Genomic DNA, 23,547 nt, shown 5'->3' with positions numbered 1-23,547 from the left:
TGGAGAACTCCTCAAGAATAATCCTGTTGTGATATTTCAGTTCAACGAGGAACTTCTGCCATAAGTAGTTCATGGTATTTGGAAGAAGAAGATACCATGGACTTCAAGGACTATCGCAAAGGTTACTAATATCCTAAAGGCGCTAGCAATTACTATCAACATGAAGTAGGTAGAGTGAATCTCGGGTTCAAGAACCCAGGAACAGAATACCTATTACTAAGTAGCATCACGGGATGCTTTCGAGAATGATGGCCAGAATCATCACACTGGGAACACAAATCATAGCTAAATTACTAGATGATCCCCTAAGACACCTAGGGTCATAATAATATCTCCAACATATACGCCGAGGTAACAAAGTACCTCAACTCACCGATTAGTGTGGTTAATCTGGCCCAAAGGAACATCGGAACGGGAGGAAGGGATTTTGCAAATGCTTCAGACTATTTAGAAACCTAGGATGACTTGGACAGCATAACGGCTGTAAATGCTCAAAAGATTTGAGACAATCACAAAAAAATGGTGGCATAACCACTCAGAAGCACAATATCAAGGTTTCGAGATCATCAGCTAACATACAGAATTAGTAGGAACTGAACTCAAGCTTAAATCCAACAATCTTATAAGTCTACGGATTGGTAACACGTGATCCTGATAGAAAGAAGAGAAAGCCTAGTTCCTTAACCCCGTAGGAAGATAAGATGACTCAGATCAGAAGGGCATAAGGTATAAGGAATAAAAAGAGCCTTACGTTCCATCCCACAATCAATTCCCTTATATAGCTAAAGAATTTCTAGACTCAACTTCGACCAGTTTGGCTTGGTAACCTACAGGCAGTCAAGCTCTGATACCAACGCTGTCAGGACCCCGACTCAATGCCACATCGATCTAGCATGTAACACCTCATATCACTTTGCGGCCTCACGCACGGTATTCCCACGGGTGTCGCCTTACCTTTACCCGGGACCGTTTGCGCCTTTTGGCACACGTATATGACAGTGTCGCTAGCATCTATATGATAAAGAGCCCGGGCTGACATGGCTAGTTGTAAACCCAAAGTAGCACAAACTTACAGGGACATGCATCCATGACCCAGCATCGAACGTGTCGGTCATCAGCGAGTGAATCCAGGCTGTAGCACTGGGCTAGCAGGACTCCGGTGAACCGGGCTGTAGCGGGCTAACAGGACTCCAGTATTCATCGCGTGACATTTCCCCGAAGGGACAGACACAGGAACGAAGAAGGACACATGCCGGCCAGCCTAAGTGTTCCGGAGCAGTAGCAAGCTACCATGGCTCGGTGAAAACACTAGGAGACATTTCCCGGTAAGAGAGGCTACTAAAGATAAACAACTAGATGGTCAGATCCCACACATACCAAGCATTTCAATAACATACACACAATATGCTCGATATGTGCAAATACAACATGGCATCACAACATGACTCTACAACTCAAGTAATTATTCAATAGGCTCCGAGGAGCGAGATATTACAAACATGGGTCTCATGACCCAACAATCAGAGCATACAAATCAAAACACATGCGGAAGCTATCATGTCTGGGTACAGACATCTATAACTGGAAAAGGCTGAGAAGCCTGACTATCTACCAGATCCTGCCGAGGCACAAGATCGTAGCTGAGGTAACAAGCTAAACGTCGAAGTCCACGCGAAACTACTAGTGAGACCGAAGTCTCTCTGCAAAAACATAAAATAGGCAAACGTGAGTACAAATGTACCCAGCAAGACTTACATCAGAACTAACTACATATGCATCATTATCAACAAAGGGGATGGTGGGGTTTAACTGCAGCAAGCCAGCTTTGACTCGGTGGCTATCCTGAACTACGACTACAATGTAACTCTTTTGAGGTGGCGCACACGAGTCCACATATTCACCATATCAATACACCACTATGGAACCGCTCCCGTCTCCCTACGAGAATGCCATCCATAGCACTCATGCTTATCTTGCGTATTTTAGAGTATCCACTTTCACTTGTCTATGAACTGATATAAGCAACCCAGAAGTCCTTTTCCGCGGACACGGCTATTCGAATAGATGATGTTAACCCTGCAGGGGTGTACTTCTTCATACATGTTTCCACCACTTAGCATCTGCACACGACATGTGCTCGGCAGACTTCAAGCGAAAGCCGACGTGGGTGTAGACCACGACCTACCTAAACACTCAAGTCTCTAGTCCAGGTTTATCGCCTATTCAGGTTCCATCCATGAGGAGATCCGGCCGGAGTTTCGCTCACAGCCTCAAACGATGTGAACAGGGTTCCTTGACACCAAACGGGCGCCCGGTATACCCGGCCACGTGCCTACCGCATCACAGCCCACCCCTACGGTCAGCGCTGTCCACGGCCTCTAGCATACTACAAACACTAGAAACTACTTGCAACTCCTGGACAGAGGACAAGGGTGAATAAGAAGTCGAGCGGGGTCATATTTCAGGGCCCAATGTATGGTAGTAGATGAATCATGGATCACAAACACAGAACTCAGTTCCTGAGGACGGCTTCAATGAGACCACCCACCATGTACTCCTACATGGCCTCTCACCGACACCTTTTACCAAATCGTGTTCACACACTTAGCTCGCACACAGTAGGACATGTTCACACACCTCTGATTCATCCCGGATGAATCAGACCTGACACAACTCTAAGCAGTAGCAGGCATGACAATAAGCATGAATGAGTAAGCACAACAGGGCTCAAACAACTCCTACTCATGCTAGTGGTTTTCATCTATTTACTGTGGCAATGACAGGTCATGCAGAGGATAAAGGGGTTCAACTACCGCAGCATGTAACAGTTGAATCGGTGTTGTCCTAATGCAGTAAAAGAGAGCAGGAGTGAGAGAGTGGGATTGTATCGGAATGAACAAGGGGGTTTTGCTTGCCTGGCACTTCTGAAGATAACATTGAGTCTTCATCAGTGTCAACGATCACATCGTCGGTACAACGTCTACCGAGGGGGAACAACACCGGCAAACACAGAAGAAACACGATCAATGCAATGCACAATATGATGCAAGATCATGACATGGCAAAATGAATGTGTTTTGAGCTAATGCAACTAGCAACAGATTAAATGAAGTTGGTTTGAATACAAGATTCAAATTCAAACTCCATATGTGATTATTCAAATGCCACTTAATTGATTTGTGCTAAACAGCAGCTATAAGTTGTTCTAACATGCATGAAAGTGGTACAGATGGATTCCTTGAATTTTTCTGATAATTTTTCATATATAAATTATTTAATTTGGAGTTACGGTTAATTTTCTATGATTTTTAGAAGTTTATACAATTTTCTGGAATTTCCTGAATATTTAGATTTAAAATAATTCCAGAAAATGAATTATGGCATCAGCACCACGTCACTGTGACGTCACCAGGGTCAACTGGGCTGGCTCGGGTCAAACCTGACGTGTGGGGGCCACACGTCAGTGACACAGGAACTAATCCCGGTCAAACCCAGCGCTGACTGGGGTTTGACCAGGGGTGGGGCCCACTGTCAGTGGCTGTGGGTTTAATTAGTGGGGCCATTATCACTTATTAAGCGTGCCACGTCGGCGGTCGCCGGAGTATCGCCGGCGGCGACCATTCCGCACGGCGGCGCGGCTCGGATTCGAGCTAGGGGCGATGGTTTGGCGCGCGGTTTGGCTCATTAGAACGTCCGCGACGCGGCGCGTCCAGCGGTGGCTGTGGCCGCGGCTGGGGTGGCCGGAGCCGACGACGGCGATGGCAAGTGCGGCGGCTGGAGCTTCGGGTTCGAGCGGGGCGAGGCCACAGAGGACGGGAGGGATGGCTAAGGGGCTCACCGAGCTCCTGAAGATGCTAGGAGTACGGTGCCGTGCTCGGTTTCGAGCCTTACTGGCTGCAGTGACGGCGGCGACATCGCCGGTGGCGTGGGGTTCTCGGCTCGTTGTGAACGGCGGCTAGAGAGGGAGGTAGGGCACGGGGAGAGGGGGAATCGGGTCAAAGGCTCACCGCGGAGCTGCAGGGAGGGTTAGTGGGCTCGGGGGCGCGTCGGAGTGGCCGAATCGACGGAGAAGGGCGCCGGGGCCGAAGCTTGGAGATGATGACGATGGCGGTTGCTCGGGGCCCTTCTGGTCGCGTGAGACGTCGAGGAGGTCGAGGGCGGCACTGCGGAGCTCGGGAGCGCGTCGGGGAGGAGAGGGGGTGGTGGTGGCCGCGGCGAACAGCGTCGGTGGCGACGGGGCTCCGCTCGGTGGAGGAGAGAGGGAGCCAGAGAAAGGGGGGAGAAGCCACGGGGAGAGTGCGAGGCCTGGGAGGGTGCGTGGCGTTGCGGACGGGGTCCAGGGCGACGAGAGGAAGCAGGAGGTGGCCAGGGGGATGCAGGAGGTGGCCGAGGCCTCTCGGGCGCGCGCCACGCCTCGCCTCTGTTCGTCCTCCTGGCAGAGGAGGAAGATGACAAGGGGGAGGAGGTGGGCTGGGCCGGCCAGATGGGCTGGCCAGCTGGGCCACTGGAGGAGCTGGGCCGGCTCTGGTGGGCTGCACGGGTGAGGCCAGGTAACTTCCTTCTCTCTCTCTTTTATTTCTGTTTGTTTTATTTTTATTTAATCTTTTGCCACTGTTTTGAATTTAAAATAATTCAAACAATGCCAAAAGCTCCTCTGAATATTTTTATTTTGCTATATGGACTTTTCCAAAAGCTCATAAAATATTTCAGGGGTATTTGAAATTATATTCTAGTTATATGAATATAATTCAAATTCAAATAGCTAATGAATTAAATTCAATGTCCCAAAAATAAATCCTTAAAAATGTTCAATATTTTGGTTGAGACCAGAACCCTTACCAAAAATTATCAAACATTTATGAAGAGCATTTTGGAGCAATGAATGAGATTTCTAGGGTTTTTGCCCCTCTTTTATTTAAGTTTTTGAGGCTTCCAAAATTCCTCAATTCAAGTTTCGAAAATATAGACATGATGCACACATGAAGCTAGCCTAGAGCATAACAGAACCAGGGATGTGACAAAGATGGTGCGGTTGAAGCCCGAAGAACTCCAAGAAGGCGCGGAAGGAGGTGCTCACCAGCAGCCCGAACCCACGCTCAAAGTGAGTGAGGAAGACGACACGCTCCTGCCCCTCGGGTCGAGGCCTTTGCTCGCCGCGCGGCAGGCGAATGCCGACGTCCGTCTCCCGCGGCAAGCACCGCGAAGTTTGAAGATGCGTGATGTCATCGGGGGTGACGTTGGAGCCCATCCAAGAGCCCGACGGTAGTGCCATGGATAGAAGCAAGAAGAAGAAGACGAGCAACGGAGGAGGCTCTGCTCAAGGCTGCGTGCGCAGCTGTGCGTCGATGGCAAAGAGCAGAGCACGATCACGGGGACAGGAGGGAGCGAGCGAGAATTGTGTCCGCCGCCCCCTTGCCCCCCTCGATTTATAAGCCCCAGTTCAAACGTGGGGAAGTGGGATCATCTGCACATGACCGTTCCACTACCCCGTAATAAGTGCGTACGTACGTGCATACTAACTGCTCGAGGAAGTGCAACCGGCCCCCAGACGCCACAATAAATCCGCGCGCGTGGCCCAAGGGCACGCGGCGGTGGGCCCCCGGCCGGTTGCCCGGTCCCGTCACGCGCATGGCCTGTCAGGCCCCTCCGACTTCCGATCGCCACGTGGCGCCTGCGCGAAGCCCTAGGGATCGCCTCAAGATTCAACGAACTCCTCGGTTCCCGCCACGGCCAGGGTGCCGCGATCCGATTTCCGAGAAATCCGACACAAAGCGGCTGTTGCCGGACCCGGCGTTCACGAAATCCGCCTTGCTCAAGGGGGAAACTATGAAGGCCCACGCATCAGAAGACGACGGACCTTCACATCTTCGAGGACTACTGTCCGGGGGTTGCACCCCGGGCAGGCAACGGAACCCGGATCCTCTTCAAAAACAGGGGGGCCACATCGCCCCGCAAACCGGCACGCGCTTGGCCGGGTCGCTCGACCCGGCAGGGCCCGCAACCCGGCCAAACTCTCCGACACGGCAAGGTACGGCAACCCGGCCACAGCGACTGGTGCCAGGCGGCTCGACCCGGCGCAACCAAGGCTTCCACGGCAAGCCAGCACCACCCGTGGCGTGCACGGCAACCCAGCCACGGGTTAGCTCCCGTCCCATCTAGGCCGTACGATGGGACGAGACCCAAATCACCGATGACCTAGGCAATAGTGTTTCCACCATGCCTGTGGTCAGCCGGGGCGTGGCAACAGAACACCTCACCTACCCACTGACCAAGGCTGGCGTGGCTACAGTGTTTCCGCCCTCACCGCTGACGAAAGCAAGCGGCGGCCTGACGGAGAGCACTATACATGACTCGACTCGGCCACGCCCTAACGATCGACAAGACGGTGCACAGTCCCCCTAGGCACGTGGGGCCTGCGCCTAGGGGAACCCGGCGAACCACAAGCCCACAAGCGGGGCCCAGCTTGGAGTCCCGGGCACCGACAATACGGACCCACCGACTCGGCGTATTACCATTGTAACCCTGAGTGGGTTGATCTATAAAACCCCCCAAGAACCCACACCCATAGGGGCATCTGATCAGGCATCCAATCACAGTATCGCATCATCGCACAAGTAAGCATAGGACTAGCCACCAAGTAGCAACACCGGGGAGAAGGAGCAGCCCAAGCCTTCTCCAGCTTCCTTCCTCCTCCATACAGCTCCAGGAGCAACATTGTACTATCGATCATCCAACCAAACTCGGCAGGACTAGGGGTGTTATCTCTCTGGAGAGCCCCGAACTTGGGTATGTCCGGCGTACCGCACCCACGCATGCCAACCTCGCCTCTGGAGCCCACCAGTGCCCTTGATCCTCCTCCTCTCTTTAGCCATCCCTTGGCATCTGCCGTGCGCCCACCACAACAATAGGATAATCACAAGGGTACTCTGGGATTTCCAAAATAGGCACCATTGGGTTCCCCAGGTGCCTGAACCAATCCACCCAGATGTATGTTAAAGTTGCCACCTTAATGTTATCCATGATTAAAATAACTCTCAAACTTCCATGTGTGAATCACGATCCAATCCCCGTCTATGAGCATGGCTAAGCAATAAATAAGCATAATGTATATTCACGGGGTGATCAAAAGGTATTAGGTTCCTAACTCAAGCACTATAACCAAATCACACGTTCCCAATCCTACTCATGCAAATATTTGAGGGGTAACACTAATGCATAGTAAAAACTGGGTATAGAATAGTATGGTCAAAGATTAACTGGCCTTGCTGATGATATGAAAACTCTAGAGATTCATAGTAACAAGCATCAAACTCCAGGTAATCTAGCATCGACAAACAATAGCATACATAAGCAATCACTCAAACGAAACACGGGAAAAAACCAAGAAAAGATCCAAATCAAACACGAAATAAGAAAACAGTTTAAACTATCAAGAATCAAAACCTAACTGCAATATTAACATGTGAATTTGATCTTAACAGTAGGTATAAGTGATTAGCTACGATCTGCAAAAAGATTCAACTCAAACGGAGCAACGAAACTCAAAATACGAACGAAACAAGATCGTTTACTAATCTGGACTAAACTCTAATTTTACAGTACCAAAATCATGTACAAGTTGGTTAACTGAAAAGAACAGAACGATACGAAGATTTAGGCGCTAGTTTCATCTAATTTGCAAAAACGAGTAAAAAGTTATGCTAGTTTAAAGATCAGGGGCAAAATCGCAATAAAACTATTCGCGGATAGGTCCTTGGCCGAAAATAAAATAAAAAGGGAAAACCTAACGAACGAATGTTCGCTACGAGACCCTAACGAACGAAAATGTTTGCTACCGAGGATTAACGGACGAACCTCCGCTAATTAGAACCGAAAGGGAAACCGAGAGAAAAACCCTAAACAAAACTAAACCAGAGAAAACCGAGGGAAAAACCGGATCGGGCTTTTACCGGTTACCCGAAAGAAATCACCGGCGGCGACGACGGTAGGATCCGGAGAAATAGCGCGGTGGCAGCGGCGACTCGCGGCGGCGGCTTGCGGGCGGCGGCGCAGCAGCAGCAGCGGGCGGCGGTGCGGGCGGTGGCGCCGGCGGTGGCTAGCGGCGCGGCTCGGGACGGGGTGGATAGGGGGCGGCTGCGGCGGCTACTTATAGGGGCGCCGGGTCGGACCGGGAGTGGGTCGGTCTCCCCGCGCAGGAGAAAGGCGGCGCGGGAGTGGGCCGGCCTGCTCGGCTGGGCCTTCGGCCCAGACAGGCGGGAAGTTTTTTTAATAAATTCCTCCTGAAAGAAAAATTTGAATAAAATAAAAAATTTGAAAAATGCCAAAAACAATTTTCACCGTCGAAATAAAATATTTATAACAAAGTGAAGATTTTTCTGGCCTAAAAATGCAATTTTCAAAAAACGCAAATTTTTCTAAATCAAATAAAATAGCAAATAAAAATCCAAATAAAATAATAATTTGATTTTATAATTCTTTCTCCAATATTCCTCTCTTGTTGAAGAAGTCATATTATCTTATCTCATTTATTTTTAATATTGGAGAGAAAATAATAAAATAAAAATGATCCTTCCTTCAAATTTGAAATAAATTCAAATATTATTTATGTAAAACCTCGAACTCTCTCCTTGGGTCCTTGAGTTGCTTAAGATTTCTAGGATCACAACCAAAATGCAAGAATAAATATGATGTGCATATGATGATCTATGTATAACATCCAAATTGAAAATTGGGATGTTGCAAACCTACCCCCCTTAAGATGAATCTCGCCTTCGAGATTCGGGTTGGTGAGCAAAAGGTTTGGGTGGTCTCTATGGAGATCTTCTTCTCGCTCCCACGTGGCTTCCTCCTCGGTATGGTGGCTTCACTGAACTTTGCAAAACTTGATAACCTTGCTGCAAGTTACTCGGCTGGAAAATTCGAGAATCTTGACTGGTTTCTCTTTATAAGTCAAATCACTATCTAACTGAATTGCTTCCAGTGGCACTGTATCCCTCGGTGGAATATCGGCCATCCCTGCGTGGCACTTCTTCAACTAGGAAACGTGAAACACATCATGAACTCCTGACAATCCTTCTGGCAATTCCAGCTTGTACGCAACATCTCCCATGCATTCCAAAACTCTATATGGTCCCACAAAACGTGGTGCTAGCTTTCCCTTGACTCCAAAATGCTTAACTCCTCTAAGCGGGGACACACGAAGATATGCTCTATCTCTGACTTTCGTAAACTATCCCCTTGCATTTAGTATCCGCATAACTCTTCTGCCTGGACTGGGCTACCTTGACTCTGTCGCAAATCAACTTAACCTTCTCTTCAGAGTCTTTGATTAAGTCTGGTCCGAACAACTGTCGATCTCCAACTTCATCCCACGATAACGGTGTCCTGCACCTCCTTCCACACAAGGCTTCGAAAGGGGCCATCTTCAAACTGGCTTGATAACTGTTGTTATAAGAGAAATCTACATATGGAAAATTGTCATCCCAACTAGATCCATAATCTAGCGCACAAGCCCTCAACATGTCCTCCAGAATCTGATTGACTCTCTTGGTCTGTGCATCTGTCTGTGGATGAAAGGTTGTACTGAACTCTAGCCTGGTAGCCAAAGTTTCATGCAACTGATTCCAAAACTTTGAAGTAAACTTGGTTCCTCTATCTGATACAATGGTTCAAGGAACTCCGTGCGGACATATGATCCTGGTCATCTATATCTTTGCCAACTTCATGCTCGTATGGGTGGTCTTCACCGGGATGAAATGAGCTACTTTCGTCAAATGATCGACTACAACGACAGTAGAGTCATAGCCCGAACGAGTCCTGGGTAGTCCAGTGATAAAATCCATGCCAAGCTTATCCCACTTCCATTCGAGTATCGGCTATGGCTATAGCAATCCAGCTGGCTTCTGATGCTCTGCCTTAACTCTCTGACATACATCACATACTGCTACATACTCAGCAATATCCTTCTTCATTCCGGTCCACTAGAAACTTCCCTTCAGATCCAAATACATCTTAGTGTTTCCTGGGTGAATTGAGCATGGTGAATCATGGGCCTCCTACAGAATCAACTACCTGATCTCGGGGTCATTAGGCACATATATGCCATCCTCAAACCATACAGTGTCGTGCTCATACTAATGAAATCCTTTAGCCTTTCCTTGACTCGTCCTTTCCTTTATCTCGGCAATCTCCTTGTCAGTCTTCTGGGATTCTTTGATCTTACTCAAAAGAGTGGACTGAATTTCCAATGCTGCAACATAACCTCTCGGAACTATCTCGAAGCATAACTCTCAAAGATCGTGTGCTAGCTCCTTAGGTAATCCTATGGCTATGAGTGTGTTAACATAACTCTTGCGGCTCAACGCATCTGCTATGACATTGGGCTTTCGGGGATGATAGTGCAATTTCATATCATAATCCTTGATGAGCTCCAACCATCTCCTTTGCCTGAGGTTCAACCCCTTCTGCCTGAAGATGTATTTCAAACTCTTATGATCCATGTATACATCACAATGGTTTCCGGTGAGAAAATGCCTCCATGTCTTCAGCGCATGCACTACGTCTACTAACTCCTAATCATGCATATCATAATTCTGCTCATGAGGCTTAAGCTATCATGAGGCATAGGAAACAACTCTTCCTTCCTGCATAAGTACAACACCAAGTCCTCGACATGAGGCGTTGGAATATACTTAGTAGTCCTTACGTTGGTCTGGGAGAACCAACACTGGAGCTGTAACCAAACATTTCTTCAACTCCTGAAAACTAGCTTCACACTCCCCAGTCCATTTAAACTTGGTGTCCTTCTTCAATAAATCTGTCATGGGCTTTGCAATCCTGGAGAAATTCTCAATGAACCTCGGATAATAACCTGCGAGTCCAAGAAAACTCCTAATCTCTCCAACTGATGTGGGTGCCACCCATTTAGTAACAGAAGTAACCTTGGTAGGGTTTACTGCTATTCCTTCTCCAGATATAACATATCTGAGAAATCCAACTTCCTTTAGCCAAAACTCACATTTGCTGAACTTGGCGTACAACTGATGTTCTCTGAGCTTCTCAAGAACCAAATGCAAATGCTCCTTATGCTCCTCTTCATTCTTCGAGTAGACCAATATATCACCAATGAACACCATGACGAACTTATCCAAAAACTCCATAAACACTTTGTTCATCATGTTCATGAAATAGGCAGGCGCGTTAATCAGACCAAATGACATCACTGTGTACTCATATAGCCCGCACCTTGTGGTAAAAGCTGTCTTTGGTATATCCTGCTCTTGGATCTTCAACTACTGATAACCTGATCGAAGATCGATCTTAGAGAAAACTTTAGCTCCTTGCAATTGGTCAAACAAATCATTGACCATCGGCAGTGGGTATTTGTTCTTGATCGTCACCTCATTCAGCGCACGATAATCAACAACCATCCTTAAAGATCCATCCTTCTTCTCCACTAGAAGCACTAGGGATCCCCAAGGTGATGTACTTGGTCGAATGTAACCTTTCTCCAAAAACTCCTTTATGTGCATCTTAATTTCCTCCAAATCATTTGCGGGCATCTGATATGGTCTTTTTGATATTGGTCCAGTGCCTGGCAAAAGTTCAATCAAAAACTCAATGTCTCGATCTGGTGGCATGTCTGGTATCTCCTCCGAAAATATGTCGGGGTAGTCCTTCACCACTGGTACTTCCTCCTGTACAAATCCTGATAAGGAATTCACCTGAGTCCTCTTCGGTGCATGCCGAGATACATACTTCATCCTGTTTCCTTCTGGGGTGGTGAGAAGTATTGATTTACTGGCGCAATCGATGTTTTCTTCAAACCTGGATAGCCAATCCATTCCCAGTATCACATCCAATCCTTGTGACTCATGAACAATTAGGTTAGTGGGGAAAACATATCTACCTATGGTTAGTGGCAACTGATAGCATCCCCTACTAGACATATATTCCGCTCCTGGGGAAGTTACTAACATAGGTGACTTAAGGGCTATGGTTGGCAGGTTATACTTATCCACAAATCCCCTTGCTATGTATGAATGCGATGCACCAGTCTCGAAAAGAACAAGTGCGGTATATGCATTAATCAAAAACTTACCGACAATTGCATCGGGTTGATCCTAAATCTCCTCCACGCTAACGTGGTTCACCTGACCTTTGGTGAAGGAGTTGGGCTTCTTGGCAGAACCTCCATTGCCATTTCCATTCTTCGCTTCAGGACATTCAGTGGCATAATGTCTGGTCTTCTGGCACTTGAAACAGGTAATGTGGCTCAGATTTCTCTTGGCTGGTGTAGAAGGGTTGGAACGGTTCTGGCTGTTGCTTCCTCCATTCCCATTGCCATTCTTGGGGCCACTATTGTTATGCGAACTTGCTCCATTGTGCATTTGTCCTCCATGGTTATGACCTCCATGGTTGTGGTTATGTCCTCCTGAGTACGAGGAATAGCGGGGCTTTGGCTGAGCTCTTGAAGTGTACCTCCCCTGTCCATACTTCCTCTTGCGATTATCAATTTGTTTCTACTTGCCTTCAATCATGAGAGCCCTGTCTACCAACTCCTGGTAGTTGTTGAATGTTGCCACCATCAACTACATGCCCAACTCATGTCAGGACCGGTTTTCCAATAAAACATTTATTGAGAAACCGACCCTTTTATCGGACAAGTATAGGAAAATCCTCCTTACTGGTAGACAAATCCTTGATACAGAAATCCAGAAGTACTACATATTATACAAGGTTGAGCTGAGGCTGCTCAACAATTTATTACAAGCACGCAAATATTATACATAAAGGCGGATATGACACAAGGGTATGGTGGCATAAATACTGACTCGTAATAAAAGTGGTGGTGGATATGTCACAGTGAAGTGGGTGACATGACTCCTAAGTCTTACAACTCATCGAGCGTCGGAGTGAGGCTCGATGATTTCATTCGGGTAGCGGAAGCGTGTATGATACAAGTGACCAATTCCAGGATCGCATGGGACTGACTGGGACTCCTCTAGGCGTCGGACTCGCTATCATACTCTTCATCCATAAGATCGCCTTCGTCAACATCTGGCCAAATCAACAAGCCAGGTGAGTCCTTTGAATGTACTCGCAAGATAGTTTGGACATAAGATATAACAAATGCAAACATGATGCACATGAGCACTTTAGTAATGCACACTCAGATAATAAATTTGCACTACATGTAAAATGAAAAGGAAGTCAGGCGGCAGTCCTCCCAAAATCCCAATAAAATAGCTGAAGACCTATCGGGTGTCTGAAGCGACGCCTCAAAAGGTAAAAAGAAATTTAACATGCCGTAGTCAGGCGTCAGGGCGACACCGCATAAAGGGCTTATATTGAAATGTAAATGACAGTGCGTGCCACAGTCGGACGTCTTAAGCGACATCTCGAAAATGGCTTATAATGAAAGTAAATAACAGGGATGCCACAGTCGGACGTCTGAGCGACATCACATAAAGGGCTTATATCGAAAGTAAATAACAAGAATGCCACAGTCGGACGTCTGAGCGACATCACATAAAGGGCTTATATAGAAAGTAAATAACAAGAGTGCCATAGTCGGACGTCTGAGTGACATCACATAAAGGGCTTATATCGAAAGTAAATAACAAGAGTGCCACGGCCAGACGTCTGAGCGACATCACATAAAGGGCTTATATCAAAAGTAAATAACAAGAGTGCCACAGTTAGACGTTTGAGCGACATCACATAAAGGGCTTATATTTCATCATTCGAATTCAAGCAGTTCACGAATTTAAATCATTCCAAGGAAATACTCAGTACATAATAATAAACGAGTTTGTCCATCCACAGGAATAACATTCAGCCGGTTTTACCATTCATGTTCATTCACCGGAGATTTGTCACTGAAACTGACACTGAGACTATCAAGGAGACGGACGTTGAGACTGACACTGACATCGATAAGTTGATCACAGTCCTTGACCATAGATACGGTTACTCGAATGGTTTTGACTCTGCAGAGTTTGTACTCTTTAACCACAGCCAACGGATATCAGTAGTCACAAAGGACTAGTTCTGTTTATGGTATTTCAGAAGAAACACATCTAACCATTACACACCCATTCCACATCCCGTTGCCAGGGATCACCCTAGGCAACATTCAAGAAAAACTTTAAGATGGGGAGGCTACAACCTCGAATAGCATGAGATCAAATTTATATCGCGCGCTCTAAGGGGTGCCCCCCTCTCGGTCCCAACCGGAAACACCCATGCCCCCTGACCGTATGATGGACTTTAATCCAGGGCCATGGAACCCTCATCACGGCCCCTCTATTTGGTGTGTACGAGGAAAGAGGTTTGCAACTGACTAGACCGCATTCTTAATAGAAGACATGTGGCAGCACGAAAAAGGGGGCGAACGGGAACATGACTTGATCCACGTTAATACCGGAGTTAAACGACTGACATAAGCCTGGCATGCTTCAACAATACCAGCTTGCAACCTATCATGCCACCACATGATCAGGTTATATCACCATCATATAAACTCATCAAATTTCGAAGCTCACTTGTGGCTTGCTTTGCATGCAATATAACATTTACTAATGCTTATATGAACATGCCATGAGAAACTACTCAAGTAAACATGCAAGATACTCATCATATCAAAGGTTCAAACATGCTTGCCTGGTTCAGAGTAGTCGGAGTCTAGCTCGGCGAAGTTTGCGGTTCCGTCACCTCCTCCGGTATCTACGGTATAAAGAAATCGCATACTAACATAAATACAGTGTGTGCATGAAACTTGTTCCAATTTTTTTTCAAATAAATATGATAAAAAACTATAAAGAAAAATAAAGATGACATAAAAAGAATCAATTCAAAATCATCTTTTGTTTAAAAGTTATTAAGGTTTTAGTCCAGGGACTCATTTGTGATGAAACAGAAAGTTTCCAGGGGTTAGTTTATAAAAAGACAGAAAAACGTTTCAGTTAGAAAGCGTACTTTGCCCGAAGGCGTTTTCAGAAAACGTTTCGAAAAAGAAGAAAAAGCTGACGGGGGTCCCACCCGTCGGGTTTGAATTTCAAAACAGAGTGCACCGGCGCCCGAGGACCGCGGTGGTCGCCGGCGTCGATCCACGGCGAGGTAGGGGAAGTGGACGGTACATACGGACTCACGGTGCTCTCCTGCGTCTGTGGGTGGTGGAGTTGGTCATCGGCAAGCACCACGTCGATGGCGGCCTTCACTCCGGCGGACGGTGGTTCGGGTGGTGGTGGGTCTCCCCGAAGGGAGCTGCAACCTTCAAATTGGGGAGCGGGTTAGGCTAGGTAGTGTACCATGAGGTTGCTGATGCGGTTTGGGAGGCGGAGGTGCTCTCACCAGAGAGGATCTTGCCGGAGCCCGAAGCGGATCGGGGCGGCCGGAGTCGGGGAAGAAGGCCTCCCCGAGGTCTTCCTAGTAGCTAGGCGTGGCTCTAGTGAGGTGGAGGAGTGGTTCTGGGTCGAGGGCAAGCTCGAGGCCTCCATTTATAGCCGACCCGAGGAGGTTGCCATGATCGGGATTACTCCGGTGGTGATTAAGGCGAGGCAATGGTCGAACGGGGGGTTTAGGGGTTGGGGCAGCTGCGGATTGGATCACTTGCTTCATCCCATAGCTAAACTTGGCCAGACTTGGGTGATACTCCAAGCCCTCGACAGAACGGCTCACGGGCTCGTCGGCGGCAGAGGGTGCGCTCTGCGCCTCTCAGGCCACGGCGATGGTGCTGCAGCACGCACAGGCAACCAGATAGCCACGCGGAGGTTTCTGGTGGTTTGGGCGGTGCTGGACGGCGCCGAAAGGAAGGGCTGGCCCCTGTTGGCCGCCACGGGTGGTTCTTCCACCACAGAAGACGCCGGCGTTGATGTGCCAAGTCGCCACCGACACTTGTTCCCGTCCAAAAAATCGTGCGGCACACTTGATATGAAGAAGGAGCAGGGGCAAGGCGCCAACATGCACACTGGTGAGATTGACGCCGTGGTTCTGAAGAAACGACACTGACGACAAAACTGCGTCACTGAAACTCTGAACTTTCTGGATTTTGACAGAAACAGTGCACGCCAGGTGTTCGATGAAATGTTTTCGGCATGTGGAAAATTTTTCTGGAGTTGATCCTTGGTGAGGTGACCTCTCAATGCATCTAGGGGCTGCCTGGCTTTTCTCAGATTTTTTTGGAGAAGAAAAAGTATGAATTTCACCAAAAATGGCAAATCTGGTCCAAACTTGCAGGAAGCAAAATTTGAAAATTTTGAATTGTGGACCAGTGGATCTTGATGGATCTAGGTTGAGGGTACTAAGGACTAGCCATGGGAGTTCATTTGGAACCAAAACTCAAAAGGGTTCTGGTGGTTCCTTTGTAAACCATCAAGGCCCAAGTAAATGACAGAAAATGTTTTGAGGATAAAATAAATAGAATAAAAAAATGGGTTGAAACTTGCTGGAATTGGATATTTGACTTGACCCAAAGTGGAGGGGTGGGTTTAGGAAGGAAATTTTCAACCTAGGTCATGGCAGGAGAAAGTTTTTGAATGAGGAAGATACTCGTAACCTAGGTCATGCCATGACCTACCCGAAGAGCTAGTAGGCTACTGTGCATCTTCGCGCAACTACACAGAAGGGTTCGATAAATCTTGGTGCTAGATTTCCTTTAACTTTGAAACGTTGCAGGCCCCTCATAGGAGATACTCGTAGGTACACATATTCACCGGGTTCAAAGCTGACTCCCCGATGTTTTCGATCGTAATAACTCTTTTGTCGGCTTTGAGCTGTCTTGAGTCGGTCCTCGATTAGCCTAACTTTCTCCTCAGCTTCCTTGAGCATGTCTAGACCGAAGATACAACTGTCTCCTGTTTCTGACCAATTTAATGGATTACGACATCTCCGCCTGTACAAGGCTTCAAAAGGTGCCATTTGTAGGCTGGCTTGGTAACTGTTGTTGTATGCGAATTGGGCATATGGCAAGCTTTCTTCCCAACTGGTTCCATAGGTGAGAACACATGCTCTCAGCATGTCCTCTAGAATTTGGTTCACGCGTTCAGTTTGTCCGTCACTCTGGGGGGTGGTATGCCGTACTGAATACCACTTGAGTTCCCAGAGCTCGTTATAATTGATCCCAAAATCTAGAGACGAATTGAGTGCCTCTGTCGGATATTATAGTCTTTGGAATTCCATGCAGACAAACTATACGGGAGAGGTAAAGTTTGGCAAGCTTCTAAGTGGTGTGGGTCGTCTTTACCAAGATAAAATGTGCCACCTTAGTCAATCTATCTGTGATGACCCATATGGCATCATTTCCGTTCCGTGATCGAGGTAGTCTGACAATAAAATCCATTCCAATTTCGTCCCATTTCCACTCAGGTATCTTGTTTGGCTATAATAGTCCTGTTGGGTTTTAGTGCTCGGCTTTAATGCGCTGACATGAATCACAACATGCAATGAATGTGGCTATATCCCTTTTCATACCGTTCCACCAAAAATTTTCTTGAATGTCCTTGTACATTTTGGTCCCTCCAGGATGGATTGAATATGGAGCGGTGTGGCCCTTGGGTTATAATTTGTTGTTTGAGGTCGGTACGCAAAGTCTGTCTCCATACTGTAATATTCCCTTATCATCTATGACGAATTCTGAGGCCTTGCCCAAACTCACTTTTCTTTTTATGCCTTCGATGCTGGGGTGTCCATTCTGAGCCTCCTTTATCTGTTCCATTAGGGTGGTCTATATTCCCAAATTTGACACGTTACCAAGTTGAGCTTGGCGAACTCCTGCTGAAATTCAGGTCTCAAGTTTGGTAGACCGTCGTTTCCTGAATTTAGGTTTCGACTAAGAGCATCTGCCACTACATTCGCCTTTCCCGGATGGTAGTGAATGCCAACATCATAATATTACACTAATTCCAACCAGCGCCGTTGTCTTAAATTGAGTTCTGGTTGTGTGAAAATATATTTGAGGCTTTTATGATCCGTATATATTTCACAACGATTCCCAAGCAAAAAGTGTCTCCACTCTTTGAGTGCATGAATGACTGCTGCCAAGTCCAAGTCATGAGTAGGATAATTTTCTTCATGCTTTTGTAGTTGCCTGGAAGCGTATGCTACTACTTTGCCTTCTTGCATTAATACGCATCCCAGGCCTTTCCGGGATGCGTCACAATACACTTCGAAACTTTTGTGTATGTCTGGCACAACAAATACCGGTGCTTTTGCTAATTTCTAGACCGAAGATACAACTGTGCATCTTCGCGCAACTACACAGAAGGGTTCGATAAATCTTGGTGCTAGATTTCCTTTAACTTTGAACCGTTGCAGGCCCCTCATAGGAGATACTCGTAGGTACACATATTCACCGGGTTCAAAGCTGACTCCCCGATGTTTTCGATCGTAATAACTCTTTTGTCGGCTTTGAGCTGTCTTGAGTCGGTCCCTGATTAGCCTAACTTTCTCCTCAGCTTCCTTGAGCATGTCTAGACCGAAGATACAACTGTCTCCTGTTTCTGACCAATTTAATGGATTACGACATCTCCGCCTGTACAAGGCTTCAAAAGGTGCCATTTGTAGGCTGGCTTGGTAACTGTTGTTGTATGCGAATTGGGCATATGGCAAGCTTTCTTCCCAACTGGTTCCATAGGTGAGAACACATGCTCTCAGCATGTCCTCTAGAATTTGGTTCAGGCGTTCAGTTTGTCCATCACTCTGGGGTGGTATGCCGTACTGAATACCACTTGAGTTCCCAGAGCTCGTTATAATTGATCCCAAGATCTAGAGACGAATTGAGTGCCTCTGTCGGATATTATAGTCTTTGGAATTCCATGCAGACAAACTATACGGGAGAGGTAAAGTTTGGCAAGCTTCTGAGTGGTGTGGGTCGTCTTTACCAAGATAAAATGTGCCACCTTAGTCAATCTATCTGTGATGACCCATATGGCATCATTTCCGTTCCGTGACCGAGGTAGTCTGACAATAAAATCCATTCCAATTTCGTCCCATTTCCACTCAGGTATCTTGTTTGGCTGTAATAGTCCTGTTGGGTTTTAGTGCTCGGCTTTAATTCGCTGACATGTATCACAACATGCAATGAATGTGGCTATATCCCTTTTCATACCGTGCCACCAAAAATTTTCTTGAATGTCCTTGTACATTTTGGTCCCTCCAGGATGGATTGAATATGGAGCGGTGTGGCCCTTGGGTTATAATTTGTTGTTTGAGGTCGGTACGCAAAGTCTGTCTCCATACTGTAATATTCCCTTATCATCTATGACGAATTCTGAGGCCTTGCCCAAACTCACTTTTCTTTTTATGCCTTCGATGCTGGAGTGTCCATTCTGAGCCTCCTTTATCTGTTCCATTAGGGTGGTCTATATTTCCAAATTTGACACGTTACCAAGTTGAGCTTGGCGAACTCCTACTGAAATTCAGGTCTCAAGTTTGGTAGACCGTCGTTTCCTGAATTTAGGTTTCGACTAAGAGCATCTGCCACTACATTCGCCTTTCCCGGATGGTAGTGAATGCCAACATCATAATATTACACTAATTCCAACCAGCGCCGTTGTCTTAAATTGAGTTCTGGTTGTGTGAAAATATATTTGAGGCTTTTATGATCCGTATATATTTCACAATGATTCCCAAGCAAAAAGTGTCTCCACTCTTTGAGTGCATGAATGACTGCTGCCAAGTCCAAGTCATGAGTAGGATAATTTTCTTCATGCTTTCGTAGTTGCCTGGAAGCGTATGCTACTACTTTGCCTTCTTGCATTAATACGCATCCGAGGCCTTTCCGGGATGCGTCACAATACACTTCGAAACTTTTGTGTATGTCTGGCACAACAAATACCGGTGCTTTTGCTAATTTCTAGACCGAAGATACAACTGTGCATCTTCGCACAACTACACAGAAGGGTTCGATAAATCTTGGTGCTAGATTTCCTTTAACTTTGAACCGTTGCAGGCCCCTCATAGGAGATACTCGTAGGTACACATATTCACCGGGTTCAAAGCTGACTCCCCGATGTTTTCGATCGTAATAACTCTTTTGTCGGCTTTGAGCTGTCTTGAGTCGGTCCCTGATTAGCCTAACTTTCTCCTCAGCTTCCTTGAGCATGTCTAGACCAAAGATACAACTGTCTCCTGTTTCTGACCAATTTAATGGATTACGACATCTCCGCCTGTACAAGGCTTCAAAAGGTGCCATTTGTAGGCTGGCTTGGTAACTGTTGTTGTATGCGAATTGGGCATATGGCAAGCTTTCTTCCCAACTGGTTCCATAGGTGAGAACACATGCTCTCAGCATGTCCTCTAGAATTTGGTTCAGGCGTTCAGTTTGTCCATCACTCTGGGGGTGGTATGCCGTACTGAATACCACTTGAGTTCCCAGAGCTTGTTATAATTGATCCCAAGATCTAGAGACGAATTGAGTGCCTCTGTCGGATATTATAGTCTTTGGAATTCCATGCAGACAAACTATACGGGAGAGGTAAAGTTTGGCAAGCTTCTGAGTGGTGTGGGTCGTCATTACCGAGATAAAATGTGCCACCTTAGTCAATCTATCTGTGATGACCCATATGGCATCATTTCCGTTCCGTGACCGAGGTAGTCTGACAATAAAATCCATTCCAATTTCGTCCCATTTCCACTCAGGTATCTTGTTTGGCTGTAATAGTCGTGTTAGGTTTTAGTGCTCGGCTTTAATGCGCTCACATGAATCACAACATGCAATGAATGTGGCTATATCCCTTTTCATACCGTGCCACCAAAAATTTTCCTGAATGTCCTTGTACATTTTGGTCCCTCCAGGATGGATTGAATATGGAGCGGTGTGGCCCTTGGGTTATAATTTGTTGTTTGAGGTCGGTACGCAAAGTCTGTCTCCATACTGTAATATTCCCTTATCGTCTATGACGAATTCTGAGGCCTTGCCCAAACTCACTTTTCTTTTTATGCCTTCGATGCTGGGGTGTCCATTCTGAGCCTCCTTTATCTGTTCCATTAGGGTGGTCTGTATTTCCAAATTTGACACGTTACCAAGTTGAGCTTGGCGAACTCCTGCTGAAATTCAGGTCTCAAGTTTGGTAGACCGTCGTTTCCTGAATTTAGGTTTCGACTAAGAGCATCTGCCACTACATTCGCCTTTCCCGGATGGTACTGAATGCCAACATCATAATATTACACCAATTCCAACCAGCGCCGTTGTCGTAAATTGAGTTCTGGTTGTGTGAAAATATATTTGAGGCTTTTATGATCCGTATATATTTCACAACGATTCCCAAGAAAAAAGTGTCTCCACTCTTTGAGTGCATGAATGACTGCTGCCAACTCCAAGTCATGAGTAGGATAATTTTCTTCATGCTTTCGTAGTTGCCTGGAAGCGTATGCTACTACTTTGCCTTCTTGCATTAATACGCATCCGAGGCCTTTCCGGGATGCGTCACAATACACTTTGAAACTTTTGTATATGTCTGGCACAACAAATACCGGTGCTTTTGGTAATTTCTAGACCGAAGATACAACTGTGCATCTTCGCGCAACTACACAGAAGGGTTCGATAAATCTTGGTGCTAGATTTCCTTTAACTTTGAACCGTTGCAGGCCCCTCATAGGAGATACTCATAGGTACACATATTCACCGGGTTCAAAGCTGACTCCCCGATGTTTTCGATCGTAATAACTCTTTTGTCGGCTTTGAGCTGTCTTGAGTCGGTCCCTGATTAGCCTAACTTTCTCCTAAGCTTCCTTGAGCATGTCTAGACCGAAGATACAACTGTCTCCTGTTTCTGACCAATTTAATGGATTACGACATCTCCGCCTGTACAAGGCTTCAAAAGGTGCCATTTGTAGGCTGGCTTGGTAACTGTTGTTGTATGCGAATTGGGCATATGGCAAGCTTTCTTCCCAACTGGTTCCATAGGTGAGAACACATGCTCTCAGCATGTCCTCTAGAATTTGGTTCACGCGTTCAGTTTGTCCATCACTCTGGGGGTGGTATGCCGTACTGAATACCACTTGAGTTCCCAGAGCTTGTTATAATTGATCCCAAGATCTAGAGACGAATTGAGTGCCTCTGTCGGATATTATAGTCTTTGGAATTCCATGCAGACAAACTATACGGGAGAGGTAAAGTTTGGCAAGCTTCTGAGTGGTGTGGGTCATCATTACCGAGATAAAATGTGCCACCTTAGTCAATCTATCTTTGATGACCCATATGGCATCATTTCCGTTCCGTGACCGAGGTAGTCTGACAATAAAATCCATTCCAATTTCGTCCCATTTCCAATCAAGTATCTTGTTTGGCTGTAATAGTCCTGTTGGGTTTTAGTGCTCGGCTTTAATGCGCTGACATGAATCACAACATGCAATGAATGTGGCTATATCCCTTTTCATACCGTGCCACCAAAAATTTTCCTGAATGTCCTTGTACATTTTGGTCCCTCCAGGATGGATTGAATATGGAGCGGTGTGGCCCTTGGGTTATAATTTGTTGTTTGAGGTCGGTACGCAAAGTATGTCTCCATACTGTAATATTCCCTTATCGTCTATGACGAATTCTGAGGCCTTGCCCAAACTCACTTTTCTTTTTATGCCTTCAATGCTGGGGTGTCCATTCTGAGCCTCCTTTATCTGTTCCATTAGGGTGGTCTGTATTTCCAAATTTGACACGTTACCAAGTTGAGCTTGGCGAACTCCTGCTGAAATTCAGGTCTCAAGTTTGGTAGACCGTCGTTTCCTGAATTTAGGTTTCGACTAAGAGCATCTGCCACTACATTCGCCTTTCCCGGATGGTAGTGAATGCCAACATCATAATATTACACTAATTCCAACCAGCGCCGTTGTCGTAAATTGAGTTCTAGTTGTGTGAAAATATATTTGAGGCTTTTATGATCCGTATATATTTCACAACGATTCCCAAGCAAAAAGTGTCTCCACTCTTTGAGTGCATGAATGACTGCTGCCAACTCCAAGTCATGAGTAGGATAATTTTCTTCATGCTTTCGTAGTTGCCTGGAAGCGTATGCTACTACTTTGCCTTCTTGCATTAATACGCATCCGAGGCCTTTCCGGGATGCGTCACAATACACTTCGAAACTTTTGTGTATGTCTGGCACAACAAATACTGGTGCTTTTGCTAATTTCTAGACCGAAGATACAACTGTGCATCTTCGCGCAACTACACAGAAGGGTTCAATAAATCTTGGTGCTAGATTTCCTTTAACTTTGAACCGTTGCAGGCCCCTCATAGGAGATACTCGTAGGTACACATATTCACCGGGTTCAAAGCTGACTCCCCGATGTTTTCGATCGTAATAACTCTTTTGTCGGCTTTGAGCTGTCTTGAGTCGGTCCCTGATTAGCCTAACTTTCTCCTCAGCTTCCTTGAACATGTCTAGACCGAAGATACAACTGTCTCCTGTTTCTGACCAATTTAATGGATTACGACATCTCCGCCTATACAAGGCTTCAAAAGGTGCCATTTGTAGGCTGGCTTGGTAACTGTTGTTGTATGCGAATTGGGCATATGGCAAGCTTTCTTCCCAACTGGTTCCATAGGTG

Source organism: Triticum aestivum, chromosome 3B (assembly GCF_018294505.1).
Source record: "Triticum aestivum cultivar Chinese Spring chromosome 3B, IWGSC CS RefSeq v2.1, whole genome shotgun sequence".
Lineage (NCBI taxonomy): Eukaryota > Viridiplantae > Streptophyta > Magnoliopsida > Poales > Poaceae > Triticum > Triticum aestivum.
The sequence above is the reverse complement of the archived record's forward strand: the minus strand, read 5'-3'. Positions refer to the sequence as shown.